Below are 17,382 nucleotides of genomic sequence, written 5' to 3' on the forward strand. Positions count from 1 at the left end.
ACTTCGTGGTGCTACACAGATTATTAGATATGGGTTAATCAAGATGTGAGTAAGAGGCTGAAACTAATGGGCCAGGCAGTGTTTAAATGAATACAGTTTGTGTGTTGTTATTTCAGGGCATAAGGTAGCCGGTGGCCAGGAGCTGGGCGGGATGAAAAGCAGGTCTGCCCACAGCCCCTCACTATAGATTTTGCTTTAGTGATACAATTTTGTTATATGTATATGTATTTCTAATATTGATTAAGGTATTGTGATTGTGTAGTTCATTTTAAGAATGTAATGTATAATTAGGAAATATAGGTTGCTAATGGATAATCATCGATAATAGTAAAGCTTGTAGTCATGTTATATTTTCTAGATATATAGAGATATATTTCAGTTATGCATTTCTAATATCTTTCAAAGACTTGAGAATATGGCATTTTAAATGTTTTAATAACTTAGGGCTTTTCATGACAATGAGACACATCTGCTCCTGGCAGCACCAGCTACTTCAAGAGAAAGATGGGCATGAAGAGGCTCCTTATGGAGTTTGATAGCCATTTGGGCAAGAAACTGCTCTTGCCTGGACTATTGCATAAACTGGATACAGAGAACCCTCAGAGAGAGGACTGCTGAACTTGCCTATAGGTGAGATGATCTTTCGGGGTTCCTGATTCATGAAAGAGTCTGCAAGACATTCTGCAGGACACAGCAGATACTGACTGAACTGCCTTTGAAATTTCCTGCATCATGAAAATGTCTGCTGGAAACTATGGGCCTGAAGGCCAAAGATGGATGCCCCAACAGTACAGAGGAACTTTAGGTGACTGTCCAGGCAGCAAGATGTCTCTGTGATTTCTAGAGTTTTGTAAGTTGCTTACTTCTCATTCACCTAGGTAATATTGTGTCCTTCTGGAGTCTTTGATGGAGTTGAAGAATAGATAGTTATAGTTTTCCTTAGTTATGATAAAAGATAAAATAGATATAAATACTGTAACTGTAATTCTTACTTGATAACTGTTTTTGTTATATGTAATTTTGCTATGTTAAAGTTAGAGCCTTTTTGTTTAAACAGAAAAAGGGGAAATGATGTGGGAGAGTCTTCTGTTTGTGTTTATTTCATTCGTTAATAAAGAAACTGCCTTGGCCCATTTAATAGGCCAGCCCTTAGGTGGGTGGAGTAGATAGAACAGGAAGAAGGAAGTAAGGTAGATGCCTCGGGCAATTGCCATGCCTCTCCTGAGTGAGACAGTCACCATAAAGCCAGCCACCAGGACAGACATGCTGAATCTTTCCCAGTAAGATACCACTTCGTGGTGCTACACAGATTATTAGAAATGGGTTAATCTAGATGTGAGAATTAGACAATAAGAGGCTGGAACTAATGGGCCAGGCAGTGTTTAAAAGAATACAATTTGTTTTTATTTCAGGGCATAAGCTAGCCAGGCAGCCGTGAGCCAGACGGGAATGCAGCCCACAGCTCCGCACTACAAATTCTCCTTAAACTACTTGATTTTGCACTTTTCCTGTGGCCTTTTAAAATTAACATTTAATTGATAATAATTATCTGTATTTGTGTAATATGGTTACCATTGTTAAGATTTATTTTTATTTACATATATATGTGTTTACTCTCTGACTGCAGATGTCCAAGGTAGCCAGTCCAGAAGAGAGTTTCAGGTCTTATGGCCCCAGAGTTACAGGCAGCTGTGAACTGCCCATCTTGGGTGTTGGGAACTGAACTCAGGTCCTCTGTAAGAGCAGCAAATGCTCTTACCTGCTGAGCCATCTCTCCAGTCCCAATTTTAAACTCTCAGGGAAGGGAAGGGAAGGGAAGGGAAGGGAAGGGAAGGGAAGGGAAGGGAAGGGAAGGGAAAGAACACTCAATGATTCTGAAAATAACTAATCAAATAAGGAAGAATAAAGTTTCCTGAGAATGTGATACAATGACCAAAAGGGGAAGGGGGAGCATGACCTCCTCTAGGTTGAGAAAACGCTGCAATTAAAACTAGCATCAAGAAGTGAAAGAGGAGCTGTGAGAAAGGGGCTATCTAGTGACACAAAATCAAATCCAATGAAAAATACTAAAGGCAGCAAGGAGCAAAGCCATTTACAGAAACTGAATCTGTGGCACAGAAGGCAGAACCGAAACACCCCCACAATCATTCTGAAACCAAGAACAAAACAAAAATATGCCTGAATATCAGATGCACATAAATATAAAGGAAACCAAGAAGGGCAGCCCCCTAAGTACCAGAAGATAAAGTATGATTGGTGGGTTTTAGGGAAGATTGCTTAAAGTTCTGAACGCTCTAGTGGACAGATCTTCTAAACTGTCTGTGAGCATCTCCTTTCTCTGTGGCTCCCTCTGTGAGATGTGACTTTGTGGCATCTCACATGAAAAAGCGGATTCAGGGGCCTAGAAAGATGGCTCAGTGGTTAAGAGTGCTTGCTGTTCCTACAGATGACTCCTAGGGCCCAGGGTGGGTGACTCACACCACACTGACCCTCCTAGCTGCAAGGGATGTGATGTCTCAAGCCTCCTCGGGCATCTACTCTCATATGCACACAATCCACATATAGATACACAGAAATATACATAATTAAAAATAAATGTTTTGGTAGATTTTATTTCCCACCTGTTCAATCTGAGCTAGTGGCCTCGGTCATTTGTATGGAATGACAGAATGTGTTTGATGTCAAGCCATGCCAAGGACAAGACCAGGTCTTAAGAGACCGCCGCTTCTATGTTTCCTTTGGAAATCCCACCCAGCTCCCATTGCCCTGGTATAACCTGGTTCAGGATGAACCTCCAGGGAGAGCAGAGCCTTCCTCAGGGGACCAGCTCCTCAAACTAGCAGCTGACCTCAGAGAACGAGTGAGGACATCCCAGATCAGAACTGCTTAGTGAAACTCAGATTGTTAAATTGAGGGGGTGGGTGGAGGGAGTGTCAAATAAATCAGGCTGGGTCACTACCTCCAGAAAACACCTTCTAATTGAGAAATAGGCTATTTAACATATAAATTACCCACACACCTTTTGTGGCCTGAGCACCTTAAATCAGTTAGCAATATTCAAATATGTACTAGCTATTCATTGTAATTAGCATGATGCACCTTCCTCTCTTAAACTTGTTTATCTTGCCTTAACTGAAATTTTCTATCATTTGACCATCATCCCCCATCCCCACCACCCTTCAGATTCAAGTCATTAACTTTGTTTTTTTATTTCTTTAGTTACATCTGTGTGTACATGTGTGTGTGTGTGTGTGTGTGTGTGTGTGTGTATGTGTGTGTGTCTATCAGCAAGGTATGTGCAAGGAAAAGCAATGCCTATGGAGGCCAGAAAAGGGTATCAGATCTCCTAGAGCTGGAATCAGGGCTGGCTCTAAGTCACCCAGCATAGTGCTGGGAACAAAACTTAAGTTTTCTCTACAAAAGTAGGACATGTTCTCAACTGAGCCATCTCTTCAGCCCCAGTAAGTCATTAACTTGGGGTACTGTCTATCATACGGGTAGCAATTGCTACCCATTCATTCTAGCTGATAACCATGTGTAAAAACAGAATCAAAACAATCACGGGGCAGGATGGGGGTGGGGTGGGGTAGGAGGTGGCTTGAAAACACATTCTCTTTATCTAAAGGGGTTGGAGAGTTGGTTCAGTATTGTCCGGGTTTCTGTCCTGCTCAGCTCCCACAATCCTTACGTCCCAAAGAAATCACACAGAGGTCTACATTAATCATAAACTGATTGGCCCATTAGCTTAGGATTCTTATTAACTCTTATAACTTACATTAGCCCATTATTCTTATCTGTGTTAGCCACATGGCTCAGTACCTTTTTCAGCAGCATAGTCACATCTTGTTTCTTCAGTCTCTGGGCTGGGCTGGGCATGCGGAGGAATGGGCTTCCTCCTTCCCAGAATTCTCTTGTTCTCATTTATCCGCCTCTACTACCTGTCTGGTTGTCCCACCTATACTTCCTGCCTGGCTACTGGCCAATCAGTGTTTATTTAAAACATAATTGACAGACTATAGACAACTGTCCCACACCACTCCCCCCTTTTTTAAGAAAAGAAAATATCCATAGTCCATTTTTGGGAATGCGGGCATAGTATTCCAGGTACTTCCTGCTAGTTGAGGGCACTGATAATCTTATGGGGACCTAAAGAAAATTTAGAATTATGATCAAGTCCTATCTGGAGTATCCCGTAAGGCTTGATCATCTCAGGCAGCAGTCTTGAATCTGTTCTGGATGTAGAACTCAGACATCTGGGCCATCTGTTCCTCCTGGAGATTTCTCAGGTGGTCTTCCTTGATCAATCCTGATTTTTTTTTTAACTCAGAATAAATCCATAGCCTCTCATTTTCTGTGGAAACAAAAGCAAAATCTCTTTCCAAAGTAACATACCTTTGGACTTCAATTTTGAAGTCAAAGTATTTTCCTGCTACTGCTGAAAACCAAAAAGCATGTGGCCAGCTTTGCATCAACACCATTTAAGTGTTTCATGGCAGGACCTCTTTAAAAGAGCTTCAAGGTTTTGCAGCTAAAGCTGAGTCAGGAAGCCTCTTTTAAATGAGAGAGCTTGCCTCTAAGAGCAGAGCCCACCCGAGAAGATGCTGCTATCAATAAGCCATGCTTGACTCTATTTTTTTCATCTAGAACTACTTCCCAAGCAATTTATGTGGATGCAGTTGTCCATGTGGGAGCCATTCTGATGTTTGGGTTTTTTCTGGTTCAGAGCCTGTACTACTGTTACAGAGCACCTGAGCTCTGTCCCCAACACCCACCTCTGGCAGCTCACAATCACTGTAAATTCAGCTCCAGGGAACCTGATAACCTGAGGTACCTGCACTCATGTGCCCAAACGCACACACAGACATACACTCACATTTATATTTAATTTTGGGGGAGTTGTTTTGTTTTGTTTTGTTTCTGAGACAAGGTTTCTCTGTGTAACAGTCCTAGCTGTCCTGGAACTAGCTCTTGTAGACTAGGCTGGCCTCAAACTCACAAAGATCTGCCTGCCTCTGCCTCCCGAGTGCTGTGATTAAAGGCACACACCACCACCACCACCCAGCATATATTTAATTTTTTTTAAAAAAGAAATAAACTACTTTGAATGGTTGGAGAATTCCATAAGGCCCTACAATGTTTGGTCCATTTTATAATTGTATATAGCCTAGGATACAGACATGAAACAATGGGAAAGACACAGAAAAATTCTGAAGCCAAGAGAGGATTCAGCACAGTATAAAATTTAGTAGATACTAAGGCTAACAACTAACATAATTTGGCTGCATTTTTTTTTTGGTTTTTCAATACAGTTTCTCTGTAGCTTTGGAGCCTGTCCTGGAACTAGCTCTTGTAGACCAGGCTGGTCTTGAACTCACAGAGATCCGCCTGCCTCTGCCTCCCGAGTGCTGGGATTAAAGGCGTGCGCCACCACTGCCTGGCTGGCTGCATTTCTTATCTTATAAGTATGATTTAAAACAACACAAATAATAACACACTCAAGAATGTATATAATTATGGAGTTGCAAAAATGAATTATATTTTAAGTTTTTAAAAAAAATAGAAGAGGGAAAGAAAACAAGTAAAATTATGTCCAAGTTCTTATCCTTCTTTCCTCATATGTATTTAGTGTTTGTGTGTTTGTGTGTGTGTTAGGCACATATGTGCCATGGTGTGTGTGTGTATGTATGTATGTATGTATGTGTAGAGGTACATATGTGTCATGGTGTATGTATATGTATATAGGCACATATGTGCCATGGTGTATGTGTAGGCACATATGCGCCATGCTGTATATATGTATGCATGTGTACAGGTACATTTGTGCCATGAGGTTTGTGTTTGTTTATGTGTAGGCACATATGTGCCATAGTGTGTGTGTGTGTGTGTGTGTGTGTGTGTGTGTGTTTTGTGTACAGGCACATATTTGCCATGACATTTGTGTGTGGATGTGTACAGGCACATATGTGCCATGGCATTTGTGAATGTATATGTGTAGGCACATATTGCCATGGTGTGTATGTATGTATGTAGGCACATATATGCCATGGTGTGTGCATATGTATGTGTGTAGGCATATATGTGCTATGGTGTGTGTATGTATGTGTGCAGGCACATATGTGCTATGGTGTGTGTATGTATGTGTGCAGGCACATATGTGCTATGGTGTGTGTATGTATGTGTGCAGGCACATATGTGCTATGGTGTGTGTATGTATGTGTGCAGGCACATATGTGTTATGGTGTGTGTGTGTATGTGTGTAGACACATATGTGCTATGGTATGTGTGTGTGTGTGTGCAGGCACATATGTGCCATGGTGTGTGTGTATGGATATGTGCACACACAGATATGCCATGGTGTGTGTGTGTGTATGGATGTGGGCAGGCACATATGTGTCATGGTGTGTGTGTGTGAAGGTCAGAGGACAGCTTTTTTTCTCTTTCCTTCCACCTTGTGAATTTTGGGACTCAAACTTAAGTCCTCAACCTTGGCAGCAAGCACATTTACCTACTAAGCCATCTTAGCACCCCTAGTGCATTCCAAAATCTTATTTTTAACTATAATTGTGGGACCAGCAAGTTGGATCTCCAGGAGCCACGTGGTGGAAGAAGAGAACTGACTCCTGAAAATTGTCCTCTGACCTCTACTCTATAAGCACATTGTGGCATGCAAACATGTGCACATGTGAGCGCCAGCACACACACACACACACACACACACACAAAATAAACAAATAGAAAGTTAACAAAAGATTTAAAGGGGTTGCAGAGATGGCTCAGTGGTTAAGAACACTGGCTACTCTTGAAGAATATCCTGGTTCAATTTCCAGAATCCATATGGCAGCTCGCAACCATCTGTAACTCTAGTTCTATGGGCTCTAAGAGACTCTTCTGTCTCTATAGGCAGCAGGCATGCACATAGCACATATTCATACATGTAGGTAAACACTTGTACATAAAACACAAAAATATTTTTAAATAATAAAAAAATTAATTTAATTTAAAATGAAACAGAAAAGGAACATAGAGACCTCCAATAGCTATGTTAGGTGGAGAGGCGTATGTTAGAATAAGTCTGGAGAAACATTCAAAGATCAAAAACTCAGTGTTAAAATGTACCGCAATCAATTGTGTGAGCTATCAGAGAACAGAGAAGCCACAAATGCAGAATCTGAAAAGCAAAAGACAAAAACAACAGGATTCATGAACATTAAGCAGCAAATAAAACCAAAATGATTGGAGTAGAAGCAAAGACATAATTCACTGTGATGAACATAAACAAGATTAAATTTCATATTAAACATGATTGATACAAAAAGAATCCAATTAAACAAGAAGTCTAGAGTTTGAAAAAAAGTCAGACAAATCCAAATAAACAGAAAACTACACTTGGAGTATGAAAATAAGACAAAGTTGAATTTGAGGCAAATGCATTAAAAGGGATCTTTAATGATTTTATAATTATCATTTTATAGCAATAAAGAAGAAAATTCAAAGCTACATTCTAAATGTTCATGAATATGCATCAACTCGCATTGTTTCAATACAGAAAACGAGTAATAGCACAAAAGAAGAAAAAATAATTTATTTTTAAAATTCAAAAGTCTCCTTACAGTGTTGAGGATAGACCAAACTGCTCCATGTACAAGACAGACATTACGGCCCTGCAGTTGCTCATCTTTTTAAACTTGTCTGTGCCTAAGAGACCCGCAGGAGGGCTTTCTCCTTTACTCAGGACCCTGTGTCCTCTGGTTGTTTGCCTGTCCAGGGATTTATGGACACCTGGAAGCCTGTTCAAAGATATTTTTATGGCCCCCTATGTTTTAACAATACTAGTTAAAAGGATTTGATCTAAATAATTAATAAAGCTTGGTTTAATAATTACCAAGCTTTCACTCTATGGAGAATAGATTCCCAGTGCCCACGGTTCATTCCTATAAATCTACAAAGACAGTCTAGAATTCCAAAATGTGTTAGCTGATAACCTCTAGCCAAAATGAAAGAAAATTCGAGATGATTGAAGATGAAGCCGGGCGTGGTGGAACACACCTTTAATCCTAGCACTTAGGAAGCAAAGGCAGGTGGATCTCTGGTTTGAAACCATCCTGGTCTACAGAGCAAGTCCAGGTCATACATACATGCACACACACACACACACACACACACACACACACACACACAATTTTTTGATATTTAAAAAGAAAAAGTGGAAAGAGAAGGTAGGTGTGGGCTGTTATTCGTGATGCTGAGATGTGGGAAAGGTTATTATAATGCGAAACAATAAAGATTGATATTTAAGTAAAAAAAAGATAAATAGAACTAACATCATATAGAAGAGAAACCCCAGAAACAGAAATTAATTTGCACATGACTCAAATGCAGAACAGAAGTGACTCTTTAGGGTGACCTATGATAAATTCGACTTTCTTGCCTGTGCCCACTTTGGGGGAGAATGGAGCAGGATCTTGCTATGTTGCCCCAGTTGCTCTTAAACTCCTTGGCTCAAAGGCCTCTCCTGTCTCAGTCTCTAAAGTACCAGAACTCCCCGCTATATCCACTAGCTGAACCCCCTAATACACTAGTGATGACTCATCATAATCCTCAGGCATTAAGAGAGCCAGCAGCCAGGATATTTAAAAACATGAGCCTGATCGTCCTTTAATTTAGCTTTCATCTCTGTGTATAGGTCTAATAGGACAAAGCAATTTAAATCCATCTCTTAATCAAATATTCATAAGAAATATGGGCATTTATTGTAATTGCCCACCTTCCACAAAAGGGAAACAGGTGCCTGCATTCGAGCAATTGGCTCAAGGTCACACAGGCAGCAAGTCAGAAATAAGAAATTGAGACCTGGATCCTTCTGACATATTAAGCTTCCTTCAACACACACCATGTTCTCTTTGGGGACTTGAAACGTTAGTTGAACTAGGGAATCATAAATCATGTTACAAGACACTAGAGACACCACACCGGATAGAGACTCCTAGGAGAAATGTATGAAGTTATTGATGCTGCTGTGCCGGTATCAATCACAACAGAGCAATACAGAAACGCATAAATCAGCCATGAGCTCCCCTCCCACTGCAGTTCCTCACCAAAGGGACTCGAGGGGCTTCCAGAATGTACCTGAAAAGTGCAGCGCAATCCTGCAGGTCCACTTTTAACTTCCTTCTTTCTCCCCCTTCCAATCAAGATAGCCACCAACCAGACCCAGAGACTGATAAATGTGTTATTTCCTTCGGGAGGCAACCGGGATTGAGAACTGTGGGAATTCTGGCCCATGAGTTCATCACAAGGCTGCACAAGGCATCTGTCTCTGTTAGGAGCACTGGCTGCTACTCCAGGGCAGAGGAAAGTTCATGGAGATGATAGAGGCTGCTCACACCCACTCCCCCTGGTCTCCCGCTGGACGGCATTGTGCAGTCTCCTCTCAGGTATACCTGTACACTGTAAACAAATACTGGCCAATCGGATGAATGAGGAGCACATTCCTTACATCGGTTATTTCTATGTAGCTGAGTGGTGGAGAGTGTGTACTGGGTTCAGAGGACAGCAATGTCGGGGCTTGAATGGCAGCCCTTCTGTCACGCCAAGGTTCTCTTTCCTTCAGCCTTCCGGGCTAGTCAGAAAACCCATCTGCCTCAGAAGTTTGTCTGACTTTAGGCTGAGATGGTCAGACAGGTGACCACACTAGGTCAGGATCTCATGACAAAGGCTGAAGCGTCCACACTTTCCCGAGGACTTGGAACTCATGCAATGTCATTTCCACCACACTTACTGTTTCCACCAACCTGTCGAAGGAGTCTCGCTCCTGATGCTGCAGCAGAACACCCCAACTTAAAGAAACTTGGAGAGGAGAGGGTTCTTTTCCATCACAGTTCCAGGTTACAGTACATTGTTAAGATGTCACAGCACAGGAGCCTGTGACAGCTGGTCATGTCACATCCACGGTCAAAAGCAGAGAGAAATGAGTGTGTACATTTTCACTGGAGTGTGCTCAGCTCCATATACACAGTTCAGACCTGGGAATGGTGCCGCCCATAGTGAACTTGGCCTTCCACATCAATTAATTAAAACAACCCCCTACAGATGTGTATCCAGGCCAATCCAAAGTATGCAATCTCTCATTAACCCTCTTCCCATGTGATCCTAGGTTGTGTAAGCTTATTAAAGCTCTTTATCACGGAAGGCACAACACAAAAGGAAACCCTCCACACAAAAGAAGCCGTTGAAAGCAACCATGGGCTCACTTTGATTGAGTGTGATCAAGAGACAAATCTCTATTATTTTAAGCCATAAATTTGGATGTTGTGACCCATCCATAATCCTCAGGCCTTTTCATTTTGGAGCATCAAAGTGAACCTCCAAGTACCTCTTAGTCTGAGGACTTTCCTCAAAAAAGCATACCTTCAGTCAGTGGTGGTGGTACATCCCTTTAATCGCAGCACTTGGGAGGCAAAAGTAGACAGATCTCTTTGAGTTCGGGGCCAGCCTGGTCCACAAAGCAAGTTTTAGGACAGCCACGGCTGTTACACAGAGAAACACTATCTTGAAAAACCAAAAAAAAAAAGTAAGAAAGGGAGGGAGGGAAGGAGGGAGGGAGAGAGGGAGGGAGGGAGGGAGGGAAGAAGGGAGGAAGGAAGATAGGAAGGAAGGAAGCATACCTTCAAGACTTGGAAATGCTAGAGAATTAGAATTTTCAAAACAGTAAAACAAAATAAGCCCCTTCTCACGTCTGGCGGGAGTAGGTATGTAAACACAAAAGTGGGATAAGTCTGAGCCTTGTACTCTATTATTTTCCAGACTGTCCCTATGGATGAGGTCTGGTCACTCTCATTGGAAATTGGGAAATTGGCTTGTTCACACTTTTTTTTGGCTGCCTTCCTCTCTTTAGCTCACTGCTCCAGTTTTTGTCTCTTAAAGAAAGCTTTTCTTTTCAGTTTGTTATGTCTTTCAGACAGCAAGCATCTTACTGGGTAGTCCAGGTGGCCTCAAACTTACAATCCTCCTGCTCCAGTACCAAGTATTAAGTACTTGGAACCCAAGTACCAAGAATGCAAGTATGAGCCACCACAAACTGATCACATTTCCCTTCCTATTAAAATATCATGCCTGAAAACCTTGGCTTGAAGTCTGCTTTCCCAAAACTAAGATAACACAGTATCCCTGCCTGTTAGCTGAATACAATAACACAGTATCTCGGCCTCTTTGTTGAATATCACCCGCAAAGGAAACAGAGGCTCCTGCCAACCCAAGGAGATACCTAACTGTTCTCTTGAGGGAGGAGCAGAAGTGTAAGGCAAGGGGGTGGAAAACACTCTACAGCTTACCTAGCATAGAAAGGCATACCCAAGCCCGTCCCATACTCATCTACGAATGACTAACCTGTCCACCAGGAATTCACCAACCCAAGTCCCTAGCCATGGGGCCCTTCGGGCTGTTTTAATGAGTATAAACACATCTGAGGAGAAGAGACCTTCCGAGCCCAGCTGGGCTTGGTCAAGCCTTCTGTTACATTTCACCTCTCTCTGAAAGCATTCCTTCAAAACCTGTTGGCAATGGTTAACAGGGGGATCTCTGTCAGAGGAAAACCAGATGCAAGGGTGTGACTCATATCAGGACCAGCCTCCACATGAGGCTGACAGTGAGGAACATTTAGGCTTGGAATTAACTGTGACAGACAGCAATGTGCCACCTCCCTCTGGTGGCATCTAAACTACCGTTCCTGAATTCAACAGATCTCCCGTCAGCCTGCCTCCTCCTGAGAGTAGTGTCTGCCCCATTATCTCCTCCACACCTGCCTTATCCATTGGGGTTACCGTCTTAGCAAGTCACAACCACATGGCCCCACAACCACATGGCCCTCATGCCATAGGGCCCAGTGCCCTGCTGCATCAGCGGACTTGTCCTCTCTTGGTCTTACCACCTCTGCTAAAAAAAAAAAAAAAAAAAAAAGGAAGAAATAAGAAACCATAGTTTAGGACCTGAGACATCTTCTCAGAATGGCACCAAAGCCAAATATGCTTAGCTCACAGTTCATAAAGAGTCGTGAATCTGAATCGTGACTCAAGCTTGAGTTTCCAGACTTCCAAATCCGAGGTTTCTATTAGGCCATCAGTCACTGAAAGATGGGTTTCACTTTGTCAGCTTGCAGCAAAATTCGCACTCACTGGAAAAAGTGCAGTAGTAAAGAGTACTAACTAACATACATAATATTCCTATATGCCAATCCCTTCTGAGGACTATATTGCACTTATTGTTGTTTAATTATGTATTTATCATGCTTAATAAATACATAATTCTCAGAACAACCCTTTGAAGTATTCTCCTTGCTCTCCTGACGCAGAAACAGGAGCAACAGAACTGTAAAGGTTCTGCTTTTATTTTTTTTTGTCTGGTGCCATACAGTGTGTTGCAGACAAAAGAGTGACGGCTGTCACACACATATAGAGCTGTGCAGCACACATGTATGGTTGTGCAGTGAACATGCATGGCTGTATAGGACACATGTATGGTTGTTCATGTTTGCACTGTAGTCTGCCAGCAAAGGTCATCCAGCTTTGCTGACAGACAACCCTACAGCCCTGTGCCCCAAGATCGGAGCCCAGGCAAGCTGGCTCCAAGTTGCCTATGGGTTTTCTAACTGAAGAAGTTAAAACATAGGAATTATATATGAAATAATGAATATAGGATTGCTTAGGGTAGCATTCTCCAGTCAATATATTTTTAATTTATATTTGTTAATTTATATTTGTTATTGCAATATATATATATATATATATAGAGAGAGAGAGAGAGAGAGAGAGAGAGAGAGAGAGAGAGAGAGAGAGAGAGAGAGAGAGAGAGAGAATTTCACACGTGTATAAAAGGGATTTTGAGCATGTCCACCCTTATTCCCCCCTCTCACTAGACCAGGGCCCCACTTCCCAACTTCATATCCTTTTTAATTCACTGAATCTAGATAGTGTTGCCCTTGTGTTGAGTGTGGCGCCAGACACTGGAGGATGAGCAACCAACCAGAGACCACTTCTCTGAAGAAAAGTGACTCTTCTTCCTCCAGCAAACATCAGCTAACCACAGCTCCCCAGCTAGGAGTGAGACCTCAGGAGCCCCTCTACCCTCTCCTATCCAGCCAGAATGCTGACAGGCTGTGGGTTCATGAGTACAACAGCCTTGTCATGGCAGCACACTGGCCTCCCCAAACCTCCTCTCCTACAGTCCCCCCACTTCCAGGAAGATCTGTGGTTATGGATTTTTCATTAGCTTAAAAAGCAACAAGTTTCCTTATATGAGTTTTGTCCTGTCCCCCCACACATGCGCTCCTTCCCTTCTACCTGCTCTCCCTTTTCCCACTGTATATTTTCCCCCTGTATTCTCCACTTTAAAATCTTACTGTTCTATAGTCCACACACACACACACACACACACACACACACACAAATGCACGTACGCACGCACACACACACACACAACATAGCATCTTTTCCTGTCTCTTGGCCTCTTTCTGGTTTCCTAGTCTTTGCTACCACCTAGATACACATATATAACAGTCAGAAGCTGGGATCCACATATAAGAAAAAATGAATTGTTTTTCTAAGCCTGGATCATCTCCCTTGATATCATGCTTCCTAGTTCCATTCATTTTTCTGCACATTTCATAATTTTATTTTTCCTTGTGGCTGAATAAAATTCTACTGACATTCACCTTCCTCTATCATATGTATAGAAGCCCACCTATCCTCTCTCCATCCCTTATAGAAACATGTTTAAGCTACTACAAAAGCAGAGAAATTTTTGGCATCACAATAACCAGCTTATATAGCAGAGACAAGCTCCATAGGTAACCTGGCACATGTGTCTATGAATCCTCATCCTGATTGCTAATTAATAATACAGGAGGCCCAGTTCACTGCGGGCAGCACCATTCCTAGGCAGCTGATCCTGGATTACAGAAGAAAGCCAGCTGAACAAAGGATGGTGAACAAGTCAGTGAGCAGCCTTCTTCCCTGGTCTCTGCTTGTGCCTCCTGCTCTGCCTCTGGTTTGCGGTGCTGTCAGGATCATCTGTCCACCACCTGCTTTACTGAGCAACTTCCTCCAAACTAGGAGCTCTCAGTGGGTAAGAGTGGGTAAGAGCGGGTAAGAGGTGCATCATCCGACCTCCGGAAAAGCCCGCCAAGCACTGACCCCTCCCCAGGGAGGGTCAGGACCACTCTCACATGCTATTTAGGGGGCCTGCCAAGAAAAAGAACATGTGGTTTTTGGGTTTTGTGTGCCCCCCTCTCTCTCTCTCTCACCATGCTTTCCCAGCTACCCGGGAGCTCTGCAGTAAACATGAGCATTGATTCACTCTAATCTGGTCTGATTGGAATTATTTGCATCGGCGGAGAGGCTAATCTTAAGAATATTCCTAACAATGGCTCCATGAGTGAAGCATCTGCTATCAGGCATGATGCCCTGTGTTTGAGCCATAGGACCTCCATGGTTGGAAGTTCTTCTGTAATGTTGGGGCATCAGGCCTATAGTATTAGGCAGACTTTTCCATGAAGCAAGAAATTAAATAGACTATTTTGCCTGTATTGGCAGTCTGTCAGTCACTTTCTTCTGTGTTCTGCAGAATGTCTGGCAGACTCTTTCATGAAGCAGGAACCCTGAAGTACTGTCTTGGGATTCCCTTCTGTATACTGTTAATATATTCTATTACCATTGGTTAATAAAGAAGCTGGTTTGGCCTATTGCAGAGCAGAATAGAGCAAGGCAAAAATACAAAGCAGAGATATAAGAAGAAAGAAGACAGAGTCAGGCAGATGCCATGTAGCTGCCAAAGAAGCAAGAGGTAACAAACCACAGGCCTCGTGATAAAATATAAAATAATTGTAATGGGATAATTTAAGATATAAGAGCTAGCTAGAAAAATGCCTGAGCCATTGCCCAAACTGTTGTAATTAATATAGTATTTATATGATTATTCGGGTCTGGGTGGCCGGGAAATAAAAAAGCAGTCTCTGCTCACAACACTTGATACAATGGTTAACAGAATCAAAATACAGAACAATAGAAACCTCTATGCTCAGAGCCTATGTTACCAATCCAGAAAGCCTCCAGACCTATGCAAAATCATTTCACTAGTTCAAGGAAGCATGTGTGAGTATGAAGATGCAAGGGTGACCAAGGGGCACCTCATACACACAGAGAGGCATGTGAGAGATGGGTAGATACATGACTGATAGATAAATACAAAAATGGATGGACAGATAAGAGATACATATGGGTGGGTGAGTAGATAGATAAATGATAGATAAATATCAATTATTTTTGATGAATTAATCAATAGATAAGCAGGTAGATAACATTCATACATAGATATACAGATAATTTGTAATAGATAGATAGATAGATAGATAGATAGATAGATAGATAGATAGATAGACAGATAGATAGACAGATAGATAGACAGACAGACATAGGCAAGCTGACTTGCAATGGAGATGGTTACTTGATTTGCCACAAAGGATACAATCAAGTTTTATCAATTTTAAAATTATATCTCCTTGCCCTTATTTAACTCAAGACTTTCAAATCCCACTCTCTTTTTCTGTCTATTCTCTGCTTATCTCAACCCAAAATTCCATTTTTAAGCTCACTCTTGTCAACCAGACTTGGGAGAGCAGCATTTGATAAGCTAACTTGAATCTGTTATTATTTTAAAAGATGACACTGGATTCCTCACCTGGTATGCTCCATAATGACAGAAAAGAGACCTCTAGTAAGGGAATAAGATTTTCATAGCTTAAACCCTAAAAATAACAGTCCCATAGCACTGCATCTCATTACCAAGCAGCAAATGCTGTCGCCTCTCTCATCATCGGTGGTGTTCACGAGACACCTCTCAGAGCCCACATACTGACACCCACCCACTGCACACACACATATGCACACACACCACGCACACACACACACACACACACACACCCAGCCAGCAGCCCCCGCTATGCTATTATCTCTGGTAAACTCAGGGTGTACGTGTCAGATTGAGACCCTATCTCATTGTGTCATTACAGTTTACTGCCTGGGAAACGCGTCTGGAGCTACAAACCATTTAGTTCCTTGTGTGGCAGAGGTGGGCAGAAGTGGAGAAAATAATGCATGCAGCTGCATGGCTGGAATGAGAGCAGGACGGCAAGTCAGACCCAGGGTAAATTAGAGGAAGAGAAAACGAGAAGCAAGAGGCATGACCCAGCTCACTCAAGCTTCCTTGGTCACTGTGCATCCCACGGTCACCCATAAACAGATAATGACAATATTTCCACATGTGCTGTAAGCTGTCATTCTCTGGGGAAGCCTAAAAGTTCATGGTGGTCTGGTAAACATTTGCTGAATCTTTATCAGGCAGTGGGAGACACAGAAAAATCAGCATTTTATCCATCACTGGATTGACCTCCCTTGGCCTCAGATAAGAGATATTTGCAAGATGATAATAAAAAGCTGTGAGTCAGAGGAAGCTGGCTGTACCCACACATGCAATCTCAGGTCCTGCTCTGCTGCACTATGAAATGCTGCTGGAGGTCTCATGGGAGAAACTATACCTATGGAATCTTGTTGAGGATTCCATAGGAAGAGCATCACTACACCACACCAGGACTGGCATTTTCACTCCTTACTCTCCCACCCCTGCCTGGGGGCTTTCTAGAAAAACTAAAACCCTGAGTTAGTAGAAGACAGGATTAGCAAAGAATGTGTGGTAAGTAGGCAGGTAAATAGATGATAGATAGATAGATAGATAGATAGATAGATAGATAGATAGATAGATAGATAGATAGATAGATATAAAGATGGGTGGATGGATAGATGGATGGGTGGGTGGGTGGGTGGGTGGGTGGATGGGGGGTGGGTAGATGGCTATACGGACAGCGAGACAGATGAAGGTAAATGATCCATACACACATACACACATGCATGCATACATACATAGATGGATGGATTGTCTGTTCAGTTATCCAACTCCCTAACACTTGATAACCTATGTTTCATACAACAATATCAACATCCATGGGCCACTATAGAGCTCTCAAATGCCTTTCCACTATTCATAAAGGGATGCCTTTGACAGGCTCTGGAGAAGCAAGATGGGTGCTTTCCACCCCACAGTCAAGAAGCAAATGCCCAGAATTAGTGCAACAGAGGTGGCTTTAGTCACTTTCACGTGGCTGTGACCACAAGACCTGAGAGAAACACTTAAGGGAGTGTGCCAGCTTGTTCTTTGTTGAAGCAACAAAACACTGACCAAAACCAACTCAGGGAAGGAAAGGGTTTATTTGGCTCACACCTCCAGAGCACAGCCCATAATTAAGGGAAGACAGGGAGGGCCTCAAGAAGGAATCTG

Source organism: Arvicola amphibius, chromosome 3 (genome assembly GCF_903992535.2).
Source record: "Arvicola amphibius chromosome 3, mArvAmp1.2, whole genome shotgun sequence".
In the NCBI taxonomy this organism is placed as follows: domain Eukaryota; kingdom Metazoa; phylum Chordata; class Mammalia; order Rodentia; family Cricetidae; genus Arvicola; species Arvicola amphibius.